At 38.8% G+C, this 13,115-nt stretch overlaps 2 long non-coding RNA genes across 2 annotated transcripts in view; both read left to right on the top strand.

The window, feature by feature from the left end:
* Window positions 1–373: 373 nt before the first annotated feature.
* LOC135446614 (uncharacterized) lies at window positions 374–3,396 on the top strand. The gene is made up of 3 exons (XR_010439847.1): window positions 374–467; window positions 1,753–1,827; window positions 2,320–3,396. It is a non-coding gene; the product is annotated as an uncharacterized LOC135446614 (long non-coding RNA).
* Window positions 3,397–7,410: 4,014 nt separating this feature from the next.
* LOC135447305 (uncharacterized) overlaps window positions 7,411–13,115 on the top strand; it is an 88,713-nt gene continuing 83,008 nt past the window's right edge. Inside the window, exon 1 of the long non-coding RNA XR_010440060.1 lies at window positions 7,411–7,529. This is a non-coding gene — a long non-coding RNA (uncharacterized LOC135447305). The remainder of the gene's footprint in view (window positions 7,530–13,115) is intronic.

Raw genomic sequence — 13,115 nt, 5'->3', positions numbered from 1 at the left:
GTTTCCACTAAAGGTTTTGCTCATAAAAGGAAGCAAATTTGAGGTGTGACATCTGTAGGTAATTTTTTTCCCCCTACAGATGAGTAGGGTCAGTGCAAGGAAAGCAGGAGGGTGGTGTGTCATGTCTGTCCTTGCTGGGTATCACATGCCGCTGCTTGTGCAACACGTGTGTGTGCTGGTGGTGTAGCTGCTGCTGCTGCTTAGAAAGGTGCAGAGACACGGTGTCATTTTCCAGTCATGGCTTTGGACTCCAGCACTCTGGGCTTGCCATGGCCCTTGCTCCTGAGGGCACAAAACTAGAAAGGGGTCTAGGTGTAAAGTAGTCTGAAATAAACCCGTGCAAAATCAGCAGGGCTTTGCAACATATAGGTCTCTGTACTTAGCTTGGAGACAGGAGAGTGAGAACACTGGATAGTGTCACTATAGGATGTGAAACAACATGACGTGGACTTGCTGTTCTTTCCAAGGTAAAAAAGGGACCTTTATTTTTCTGACTCCAACATTTATAGATTTCTAAAAGTGACAGTGAATTGGAGGGTGAATGTGCCACCTCTCCAATAACACTGAATAAACTAACAGTCCATCAAATTTCTCCTCTTCCATAAAAGAATACAAAGCAATAACAAGAAGTTATTTACATAAAGTGTGTAAGAAAGTTGGTTACAAGAATCAGACAGTAAACATCAAAAAGTTTAGAAAACCTTAAAAAATCAAGGCAACAGGATGGGATGAGTGTTGGAGCATTTCTAGGCTCCAATGCATTTCTAGATTTAATTCAGGAAATCACCAGGCCTTATGGTGCCCAGTGCTCAAAGCATGTTTTAATTGGAACCTTCCAAAACTTGCTGAAGGCAAAGCTGAGGTATGAGAGCAAAATGTCTCTACAAAAAAGATGAGGAGCCTTAACAAGTTACCCTTTTCTTCTCCCCGCTTCTTTAATTTGGGTGACTTTATCCAGTATTTGGATCTGCTGAAAGGCTTCATAATTAGATGGAGTACATTGAAATAGAAATGGAGTTCCTGTCAAGTTTGGGATGCAGTCAGGAAGAATTGTTTTCTTTGTTGGTGTGTGAATGCTCTTACACTGAAAATCAAATTTTATTAACAGCTTTAATGATCTGAAAAATTTATATTTTAGGTAATTGCCTTCTAATTGTGTGATGTACAAACAAAAAAGTAAAAGATGTGAAATAGGTAATTGCCTATAAATGTGAAATAGCAAATTGAGAGATATTGAATTTCTGTGGGGTTCTGGCTGTGAAAGACTGATTGAATTTGAACTGCCTTCTGTGTAATTCTGTTTTTTCATTTCCTGGCTGTCAGTGTTGCAGTTTGTGACACAGACCAAAACCCAGAGAAGTCAAAGGCAGGTTTTCCATTTTCTATGGATTTTTGTGGGCTTTGTCTGGTCTCTTAGCCAATTATGGTGTCATCCTATTGAAACAAATTAAAAAAATAAATTAGTATACAATTGTTTGGATACCTATCCCAGCTGGATTAATCTGGCAGTTCTCTGCATCGCTGTTTATATTCCTTAGCAACCACAAGTTGAGTGCTCTGTCATACTACTGTGTAAGAAGTCCTGTCTTTGCTGTCTTTATTACGTGCACATTTGGAACAATAATGATTTAATGCAAGCCTTGCATAATTCACAAAGCATCGGCAAGGTCTACATATGGTTGTTGTTAGTGTCTCCTGTCGTCTGTAACTGTACTACCTCTTCTGAACTTGCTTTGTGCTATGTCCACTTAGGTGCTAAAAAGCGCAAACAACAAGCAGGACAAAAAAGCCGAAAGCAACTTGATTTAAGAAGAACAGGGAGATTAGGTAAGTATTGTTTGCTGTTTTCTTCCCCCCTTAGGACTTCGGAGTATTTCTTTTAAGAGGAGGACAAAGGATTGAGACAGTAAACAAAATTTAACAGAGTTGCTGTTTTTGCAACTGTATCGACAAAGTGTGAATCTCTCCAAGGCGCTGCTCTCTAGCCCGGGACGCTATACATTTGTGAGTTTCAGAGCATGTGCTCTGTACTGCCCCGTTGAAGCGATCCTTTGGCGCGGTTACACGCGGGTGTGTGGCAGGGCCGCTCCCGGGGCGCTCCCTGCCGGCGATCCCGGCGGCTCCGTGCCGGGCCCGGGCCGCACCGGCGCTGGGCGGCCGCACGGGGGCGCGTGCGCACCGCGAGTGGAGCGGCAGCTCAGCTCAAACCCCGTGGGCGCCTTTCGCTCGGCTGTGGTTTGTACCTGCGACTGACCGAGCGTCCCGCCTGAACAGCTCGGTGCCCGCCTTTCACTGAGCGCCTTAAATCTCTGCCCGCAGTGCTTCTTGCGGCTTGGGGACGACAGAACTGGCAAGCGGCGCTGTCAAAATAGACTACGATGTGACGGTGGGAATTTTGTCCTGACGAATTGGAATGGCTGCCCATGAGAAAATCGCATAAGACCGGAAAATGGAGAAGTGTGAGATCAGCCATTTTAAACATTAGAAGCAAATTGTTTCTTCCGAGGGCTGCCTTCCCCAGGAAAAATGCTGACTTTGGCAGCACCTTTATGTTTGCAGAGCACCCTGTGTGCAGCAAGCCATTGCTGCTGTGCAGCGGTCAATGAGATCAGGACGATCTCAGCAGTACAGAACAGTTTGATTCTAGGATGTGGAGATCCACTGACACAATTATTGCAGAGATCAGAAATATCTGGTTTACCTGTGGGAAGCTAAAACTGCTAGGAGTGTGTTGGCTGTGGCTCTGCAGGCTTTTAGTGGGAGAGAAGTGAAGTTAGTATTTCTTTTGCAGATTACTTGAGTGATTCCCTGACTTCTGTCTGTCTTTACTGTAAGCTCTTGGGAAAGTAACATTTCTATTCTTCCTTTGTGTTGAGCCTTTTTCAGTGGGACCCTGATCTTGCTGGACCTAATCAGAGCTGCTGCAAAATTAGAATACTGCCATTTGTTCCTCTCCCACTCTAAGGCAACTGCATAGTAAAACTCTCTATCTTTTTCCAGAGTTTTAAAACTCGATTCATTCCTTAAATGCAAGAGGGCTTAGGGAGGAGTGAGGATTGATTCTCAAAGTTACAAATCCTGCTGCCTTTCCAAATAAAATTAAACAGCATCCTAGTCTCACCTGTATGCTTGCTGACCATCTCAGCATTAGGAAGACATCCTAATGTGCTTTCTGCTGCTGTTTTGTTATTACACACACACATACCCTTTTCTCTTTTTTTTCATAATTGCTAGCTCCTTATGCTTCAGAGACTGTCAGATGAGAATAACAGGACATCCATGATATTCATAATATTTGTAGCAGCTGTCAAATGATACTGTCTTAGAGTGGAAGATGTGTAGTTCTGCAGAGTGACAGCTGTGGCTTGTATATATTTAAAGCAGCCCTCTCTGTCTGAAGGGTGGTGGCACCCAGACATATAGCAGTCTTACTCTGATTGACAACGTTTTTTATTCTCCTTTCTTGTTTTTTTTTTTTTTTGATTGTACAAACACTGTCATCATTGCTTCATCATTGCCTTTTTATCCAATCAAGCAAAGAGGAGAGCACAGTATCTAGAACAACACTTTTCTAGATGTTCTAAGAAGTACTACAGAAAAATTGACTTTCACACTAATGTATTCCTCAAAAGCAGTTGCTTGTTCCAGAATGTGTTCCTTTGATAAGATGTCTAATACAGTGAGATGTTTGCCTTAGATATTCATCAGACATTCCTGTGCTTCAAAAAGAAAAAAGAGAAAAGAAAAGAGGACTGATATTTTTGGGATCACTTTGTCCATGCTATAGAAGCTGAAATTGGATGGAGCAAAGATCAATAACGTATCCAGTTAATACACTAACTAAATTAAATGAATCATAAGAAATGAAATGACTTCTCCTGACAATCTTGAGATAAATGCTGTTCCATAATACCTCAGTCTTGTCAATTTGAATTTATATTACTGGCAAACAGTTGCTGGTGTGTGGTCTCTATTGTGTAAATCTCCCAGGAAGCAGGTACTCACTATTATTTGTGACTTATGTTATTCCTGGGGCTCAACCTTTGCTATCCATTTTCATTTAGTGAAGGCAAAGAGTGTTTTTCTCTCCTGGCCTTGCATGTTCCTCTGTTCCTAGCAAGGTCACACGTTAGTTTGGTGCAAGTGTGGCATGGAAAAAGGAATGATCCTAAAGGCAAAATGAGATGATGAAAAAGTGGAGTTTTTGCTTCATTCTTTTCATTGCCTGGAGAAAATGTGCTTCTCAGGCATGGTGACAACTGGTACTAGAGATGTGCTGCTTCTTTCTGTATTTTGAAGTTTGTCTGTTCAACATGAAATAATTTGCTAGGTTTGTATCTCGTTGCCTTCAAACTGATGAAGATACATTTTTGTTGTTAATTCTTGATTAAAATTTGGCCTTTTGTCATGAGGGTAAGTTGGGAATGTATCTATTAAATTTTAATTTCTGAGCTTTGCTTTATAAACATAAAACATAATTCAGACTATTTTTCTGTATCCTACTGCAACCCAAATTTTACATTCAGCAGGGACAATAGAATTATGCTTCTGTTCCATTAAGTTTTGTCCTTAGGAGATATGTTTCTTCATGTTCAAATCAAATCTGTAGTAAAAGGAAAATTATCACTTCTGAGAACAGACGTCTACATGTGTTAACAGAGGGGGTGTGGATAAGCAAGACCCTCATATCAATCAGTCTTACAGTACCTGTCTGCCTTCAGTCATTACATGGCTCCAGAGATGATACAGAATTCCTAAAGCAGCCTGAGGGTGCTTCTGTCACTCTGAATTGTCAGGGAGTCTGGGGAGATTGCCCGACGTAGCCTTTGGCTTTGGAGAATGACAATTTTCTCCTGTGTTATGCGTCCCATTATATGCAGATTTAGCGTGATATGCTTCATAATTTTTGCATGTAACTAGAACTCTTTAAAAATTTTGGAAAACTTGGTGGAAAAGCATATTTCTTATTTGTAGAGACTTATTAAATGGGCCAAATCCATCTCCTGCCTAACTTCCTTAGAGGCTTTTCCATAGTTCTGGTATGTTTGTTTTGACATGCTGTGTTACAGTATTGGGGATATCATACCTCCCTCATTGTGGGCCAATGCTTTTGAAATTCAAACCTTAGATAGATCAGAAGCTCCAGAAACTGCAGTCTGTCCTTTAATGTAAAGAGTCCCTGTAATGTTGACAAGAAGTTAATCTCTAGAAAATGTTAAATGTTCTTTGGTATACTTGAAAGAAAAATCCCTGACTAGGCAAGAATGGGGAGAACTGAGAGGGTGAGTGCTCTTCATTCATGGGGTACTCCAGGGATACTTTTTCCACATCATCTCTGGGTTTTTTTCTTCCTTTTCTCTCAAGTGAAAATATTCTTAGAACATGTTTAAAGCCTGAGTTTCTCTTCTTGACAATTTCTACATATGGCTCCTCTTTCCTAATTAATTTTCTAAATGTGGTCTTGTTCTGATAATGCTCATTTGTTAATTCAGGTTGAAGTAAAGTCTGTTTTAATTATGGCACCTTTTTCTACTCTGTAATCCTTATTTAAACAAATGCTGAGCCCTGCAATTCCAAGAGTGAAAAATATGCATTGTTGTGCAGATTCCTGGGCTTCTTTCCATGCAGGTGGTCAAGGTGATCCTTCCTCATGAAGTATATTCATATCTGCCTAAATGCTGAAGAGCTGCAGGATCTTTGGACATCATCTCAATTTTTTACTTCTTTTTCTTCTTTATTGCTCAGACCCTCGTTTCTCTGTTGTGCTTGTACCTACAGCTCTGTGACTGATTCTGTGAAATTGTCTCATTTTTGTTTCTTTTGTGTAATTTTCTTTCATATTACATGGAACAGCTTCTTAGTTAAAGCAAACCAGATTTCTCCTCTCTTTTCAGACAAGATGCTTAACCAAGATATTTGGGTCATAACCAGGGTATATTTTTTGTCTACATGAGGCTTTGTGCAAAATGTCATTTTTTTTTGTTTTTATTTTTTTTAACTAAACTCTTACTAAGGCAGTGACAAAGTGTTTTGCTGCTGCTGTGTCTAATGCTGTGTAACTTTCTTAGGACAATCAGAATGATGTACTATCTGTTGGAATAACAAGACAGATGAAAGCAAAATCTACAGTTCTACAGATCTGGTAATCTTGGAAAGTCATCCTTTAAAAATGACAGATTATGATTGAATAAGGTTATATTAATTTATCATCAAATAATAAAAGTTCTAGGAGAGATATTTTTATATTGTTTTTAAATAGTACATCCAGTTTCTTCTGATGTTGAACTCCTCACTTTCACTTTGTAAAATAGCTTTATTTATGTGTCATGTGAGTCTTGATTGTGCTATCACTGTTTAACATATTTTGTACTTCAGTGTTTGTGTCCCAGACAAGTTCCTCATCCTTTTTCCTTGTGGCTTATCTGGGCCATAGTTCAAAATCGTCAAACAGACTCAGCCAAATTCATTCTTATGATCTCAGTTTGTAAATCACACTTGTTTTCTGCATTTTTTCATACCCTACTAACTATAAAAATGATAAACAGTTCTGCAAGCACCAACAATCTGCAGACTTGTACCTCTCTGTCAGCACATTCAGGGGAGGCAGTTGCATTCACAGAAAGAATGATAAAATTGACTGTATCATATAGATTATGAACAGCATTTTAAAGGCCTTTTAGCATTCACCAAAAGCTCTTAGCTCTGCAGTTGCTTTTATTTTGTCTTTTGTTTATATTGCATTCGTGCTATAAATCACTGTTTTTAAAGTGGGTTTAGAAAGTGCTTTTTTCTAAAGCTGTCAGCAATTAAATTGCAGAAGTTAACTTCTCAGGAATTAAGTTACATAAATTAGTCCGATTAATTACTAAAACTGAGGCAGAAATTGGTACAAGTAAGATGAACTGTGGAGTGATGGAATTAAATCTAGAAAACAAGAACATTTATAAAGCAAATTCAATAGAAGACATAATAAAACAGTTAATCTTCATCTATAGAAAATGCCTGAATTTCCTTAATTCCACTGAGGCATTGAGGTAACTGTTTATACAACCATGCCATATTTTAGAGTAATTCTGGCTAATGCTATGTCTTTATCGTGGAACTGGGGAGAAAGACAGAGGAGATAATCTGTTGCCAATGCTTATTAGATAGATCTTGTAGACCAATATTGCCTGTGAATGAGGAGCTGTGTTTGTGAGAGTGTCCTTGGGATTCTACAAATTTGGAATCAAAATTCTAATTCTTCATATGAATTTAGGTGTAGTCACACAGTTTATGATCATTGGGGTGGGGCTGTGGCCGAGCCTCATCCCCAGTGGGTGCAGCTGTGAGCAGCAGGTGAGCAGCACTGACAGCAATGAGCCATGGAGTGCCCAGGGCACTGACCAACCTCCAAAGGGACACACAGGTGCAGTGCATCAATGAGAGGGTATAAAAGGCTGGGCTGAAGAACAAGAAGGGCAGACACAGCCTTTTGGAGTGGAATGATGCTGCTCTGTATGGGCATGTGCCAGAAGCCTTCTGATGAGGTATGGTGTTACTCTGTATGGGTTGAAGCTTTCTGCAATTGTCTGATGATGCTCTGTATATCATGGCCATCTCAACTGTGATATATAGTGTGGCATATGCTGTGACACTTAGGCAAATTCTTTGTTTCCCTAGCGCCCAGGAATTTTTGGGTGTGATTATAACACAGGTGAGACAAGCAGGTGTTTGGAAAGATTGATGCATGCTCTATGCTTCCATGAAGTAGCTGGAATTAGGATCTAAATGAAAGTAATTTTGCTTTCGGGAAAGCCAGACAGTTCCTATGCAGGTACTCCAGGCTGAAACTTACAGTAATATTTTAGAAAACTGGATTTGTGTTAGGCATAAGACAAGCATGTTAACTTCAACAGGTGGTCAACTGCTCTACACCTACCACAGACAGAGAGCTAGGGATGATAGACATAGATAAAGGTATTATTTAGAAAACTAATCACCTTACTGAGTCTTCTTGACATTTAGCCCATCTGTTCTTGACATCTATCGTGTTCCATGGTATAGTGTATTATCTACAGGTCTCAGGGATTTATGATTGTTTTTCAAGTTACTAGAAAACTAAACTGCCAGACTGAAGGAGCTTTCTTTACTTCATGCTGCAAACCCCCAATGATTCCAAGGACAAAGTATGTTTCTCATTTCTGCCTTTTTTTGGAAGACTTTTGAGGTGCTGTGCTGGATATTTGCTGTTGGCCCTTAGACTTGCCAAGTTTGGTAAAATATCAGGCTTTTTAATCTCTGTTGTTTTGGTGGACAGTGGTGCAGCTCCTGAGGCTTCCAGGGCTGTGGTGTGTTTCATATGCTTCGAGGGTTTCCTACAGCATGGATCAAGCCTTGCCCAGTTTTTCATCCCCTTGGCAGTTCTGACTTCTGTGATGTGAATGTTATGGCACTGCAGCATCTAGAGGTGGTGAAATACTCTTGAGAGAGCTTGGTAGCTGAGCTTTACTTTGTTGAGGGTGGAGGGGTGTGATAAATACTGCATATAACCAGGCCGTGAGCCTGTAAGAGTGGAAGCAGAATTATAGGCGAGGAACTGTAAACATTTCCATTTAGACATCTGGATTGTGGAGAAAAAAATTGGAGTGCTGGAGGTGTGAATAATATAATGTGTGAGATACTTCTACATTTGTTTATTAAAGGAATTCCATTGTCAAATGACTTCCAATATTTTTCTCACTCAAAATGAAAATTTATAGCAGCTTAAAAATATAAATGTTACTGTACATCGATCTGTTTGTGATAATACCTCCTAAACCCTGACTTTCTACGTATTTAGGTGTTGCTGGAGTTTTCTGACAGTTTTGTGAATCACCTAATTAAGACATCATTTTGGTAATCTTCCTCTTAATCTATTGGTATTGTGTCAAATGAAGTCTTTGATTTGGGTAAAGATGCATTAAAATTATGAGCTTGATTCATGTGAAACTTATAATTTTAAAATCCCCCATTCTAACCTCCCAAATGTCCCTTCTTGTTTTGGGGGCTGTTTATTTCATTTAGTATTAGATGGCTACAGATTTTGGTATATTTTGGGTTTCCTCTTAGTAGATAATGGGAGAGACTTGGTTACATAGTATTTCAGTATGCTTCACCATGAAATTTACAGATATGGCTGAATGTCACTGCGACAAACTGAAAGCCTGACCAGTTCTAATTATTCTTTGTCTCTAGCAGGAGCAGTGAGCATACTTTATAATTCTAGGACTGGAAATTAAGTGAATCTTGCAGAAAGGTCTTGAAATCCATGGGGTATTAAAGTTGGTGGGGGCTTAATGAGAGATTTTAAAACCTGAAAATGTGCTGTGAAGTGCGGGATGGTTCAGAGGGAAGCTGTCCAGCTGAATGCTCCTGCTTACTTAGCAAAAGCTGCTGTATTGAAGCAGAAGTGGGAAAAGCCTTAACTTTGCTGGCATTTTTTTCAGATCCCTGTGCATCTTTGATCATTTCCCTATTTACAGAATATCTGGAAGAATGCAGCATTCCATAATAACCTGTCATTTAAAAAGTTTTTTTGCATAACTGGTCACTTCAGAAGTTTATTTCAGCTTCAAAGGATACCTTTTGAAGCTCTGAAAAGCATAAGCCAACTAATAGGATTTTCACTCCTGCTTTAAGGAACTGATAGGACTAGCTTTGGTGGAAGCAGTTTTTAGACAAAATTGCCCTTCCTTAGGGGAATTTTCTCACAGTTTAAGGCAGAAACTTCTTTCCCCAGCCTGCAAATAATAGTTTCAAAGCAGAGAATGTTATGGTGCTAAATATTCAGAGATCTGAGGTCTAATCTAGTAATTTTCTCCCTGTAATTTGTATCCACAGTATTTTCATCCCGTGAAAATAAATTGCAGAAAGTGTAAATTCAAGTCTTTTGCCTATCTCTATTTTCCATATGAGTGCATAGCAGGAAAAGGGTGCTGAGATTTGCACTGGGAGCTAAATTCCAAGTAAAAATATCAGTTGTTATTGGAAGAAGCTGTTTTAAAATTTTGATCTTGATAGCTCATGAGGGTTTTTGGTTGTTAAATAGTATGCATACAGATTGTGGGAATGGTATTTTTTTCTCAGTTTGAGAATTACTTGTAGACTGATTATGGATCACTTGTGCCAGGCAGAATTAATTTAGAAACTGATTGTATTTTGAACATTTTAAACAAGACTTGCACAACAGTACAGAAAGTGATTTTCTGCTATTGCTCTGTCAGTTGCTTATTTTATTTCTCTAATTTTCAGTATCCCTAGAAGATGACCCAGCTATGGTTGTATATATTCTATGGGCTGTGTTAGTCTCTGCTTTCCATAGAGAAGGTCGTCTTTGCCTGATTGTCAATTGATTTCTCTGTTTAGGTTATAATCATGGTTTTATGAGTGCCTGCAGAACTGGTAGTAAGGTTTTGATAAAACTGTTAAAATACTGGTTTACTTAATGTCTGTTCCTGTGTGGTGAATCCAATATTACATGAAAGAGTTTGATATTTGAGTCACATATAAGAGTATTTTGAAAATTTCCAAAATAAGAGGATAAATGCCATCATCTTCATGGAATTATTGTTTATGAATGATTTTGCAGATTCTTCTCCTTTCACTCTGGAGATGTTTTATACTTTTTTCCTCAAAAATATGTCATTGGCCTATTTTGCCATTTATCTACCTTATGTGCTAACTTCATAACAATGTCTTTGCCTAGGAAAAGTCACCAAAAACCACTTCTTGGAAGTCTTGGAATTTTCTGTAGGGTTTTCCCTCTGTTGAAGCTTCTGGGAAATTTATCTAGTAGTTTAAATTTTAAAAAGCTTAGAGTAACTTTTTTTTCATACCCCTGAATTGGTTTATAGTGCTTTCTTTTACCAGACAACGGTTGGCTTTACCGTGGTCAACTCCCAGCCTAGACTGAACTGGAAGTGCTGAGTTTTCAGGTTTGAAGTTCTCTCGCTGTTTGATAAACTGTAGTACATTCAAGAATAACTTTTAAAGATCTTTTAATCCTTTCCTGTGTCTTAGTAACTTGTGAAAGATGGGAAATGGTGGCCATATGTCAATTTGTCTAGGAGAGAATGGTGTCTGCATTGGCCAGAACAACAGCATACACAGCACCAAATATTGGTTGGAGTGCATACATTGCCTTCTTCTTTTACATTATTTGTGGTATCTGAAGTACCAAGCAGTGAATACTATTGATGGCAGCATGCCAGAGGACGGATGTCAGTCCTTGTGTTCAAGGTATGCTCTGTCAATTTCTAAGTTCTCGAGGCCTCCACCTGCATTTGAGAGCTTTTCTGTAAGACAGCTAATAATCCTATAAAAATAATTAAAATAATAATTAAAATATGCCGAAGCTGCAGAGGCAGAGTTTCATAGTTGTTTTGTACTTCAGTGTTTTTCTTCCAATTATAAAACATAAAATGAGAAGGCTCAGTTTTTAGACTCATGAGATCAGAATAATTTAACACTGAGCTCTCTCATCCCCAGGTTCACGGAAGCAGTGTACTTTGGTGAACAGAAAACAACTAATTTTTTTTAGACAATCTTTGAACCAGATTAACAGAGGCTCTAGATGCACATAAAATAGTGTTGTCCCTAGCACCTTTTTTCCTTTGATAAAACTTTTTGTAAAATTTCTGAAGTAGAACTTGCAGAAAAATGGCAAGTGTACAATAAAAGACCATTTTACCCTCCTTTGCATCCAGATCACGCTTTTCTTTGTGTCATCTGAAGATGCAGCTGTTCTTTCACACAGTTGATTCATGTCATCGACAATTAAAATGTCCTTGCTATTTAAAAAAACGCTTCTCAGCATGTCTAAAAAAGGTTGTCAAAACAATGGCTTGTTCACAGTGAGAGAAAAGCTCTTGATGTTTTACAGAAGATTAATGCAGTGACTTGACTAGAAAAATCTGGTTTTATCTGATTTCAGATGAAGTAATATATTTTCTTGTATCTTGATGGTTAGTTTAAAACCAGGTCTTCCTGACTTGGACCCAGAGATGGTAAGATGCACCTTATTTGTGATTCTTGGGTGATGGAACTTATTTACAAGTACATCCATTAAACCAATCTTATTACACATTGTCATTTCTATCAAATGCTGTTTTTTTTCTTTCCCCCTGCCAAATGCATGACTTCACTTGTTATAGGTACTGTAGGATATGCAGTCCAAGCATTCTAAGCTCCAGGCATTTGACTATCGCTAAAGAAAGTGGTATCTTTTCTGCTTTTACTCAGTCCTTTGAGGAAAAAAACACCATAAGGCTTGTTCTTGGCTACTTGGTAATATTTGGGCATTTCTAAAATATTGGAAAAAAAAAAAGAAAAACTTCATTCAACCTGATGAGAGGATTGATTTGTCACAGCCCTTATCATAGTAAAGTTTTAGTAACATAATTTTAAAATTCTTGCTTCCTTCTGGAATTCACTATCTCAAACTGGACACGCAGGTATCCTGTATAATGTGTGGGGCAGGTTCTGCTTATGAGTATGGGGTGCTGGTGTACAAACTTCTGACTAAATGACTAGCAGCTGTATTTCTGTCCTTGGTACTCATTAGGATGCTTGCCTTGTGGGGTTGCTTAGCTCCAGGTTGTGGCAGGGTGTTTTTGCTGTAGTTCAGAACCCATTCTTCTCTCTGTCTAGCTGCTTGGCAAGCAGTGCTTTGACTGCTTTCTGGAATATGGGGGGACAGAATCTCATTCCCTCTGTCAGTGCAAGTTCCTAATTGTGAAGTTACAGATGGTTTGTGATTTGGGGTGCTTTGGATGTTTTTTTTCAGTTTGAATCTCCTCCTCTCTAAATAGTCTAGTCTAAACAGATTTGTTGTGCACAGACTGTATGTCTCTTACTGTTTGTGAATGGAGGGTTATACAGATCCAAGTGAAACCCAAGCATGCACTGAAGCAGGAACTGGAATTCAGCTTTTTGCCTTTATCATTAGGTCTGGGGTATGTATTTCTAGGTTTAGTCTTGTAGAAGCTATTATTTCCTTCTAAACTGAAACTGCATCAACAGAAGGATTTTGCATTTTATAGCAATTGGTAGGTAAGAAAAATCCCCTAAACTGTACTTTTGTAGCAGTTGAGTAG

The sequence above is a fragment of the Zonotrichia leucophrys genome, chromosome 4 (genome assembly GCF_028769735.1).
Source record: "Zonotrichia leucophrys gambelii isolate GWCS_2022_RI chromosome 4, RI_Zleu_2.0, whole genome shotgun sequence".
In the NCBI taxonomy this organism is placed as follows: domain Eukaryota; kingdom Metazoa; phylum Chordata; class Aves; order Passeriformes; family Passerellidae; genus Zonotrichia; species Zonotrichia leucophrys.
The sequence above is the reverse complement of the archived record's forward strand: the minus strand, read 5'-3'. Positions and strand labels throughout refer to the sequence as shown.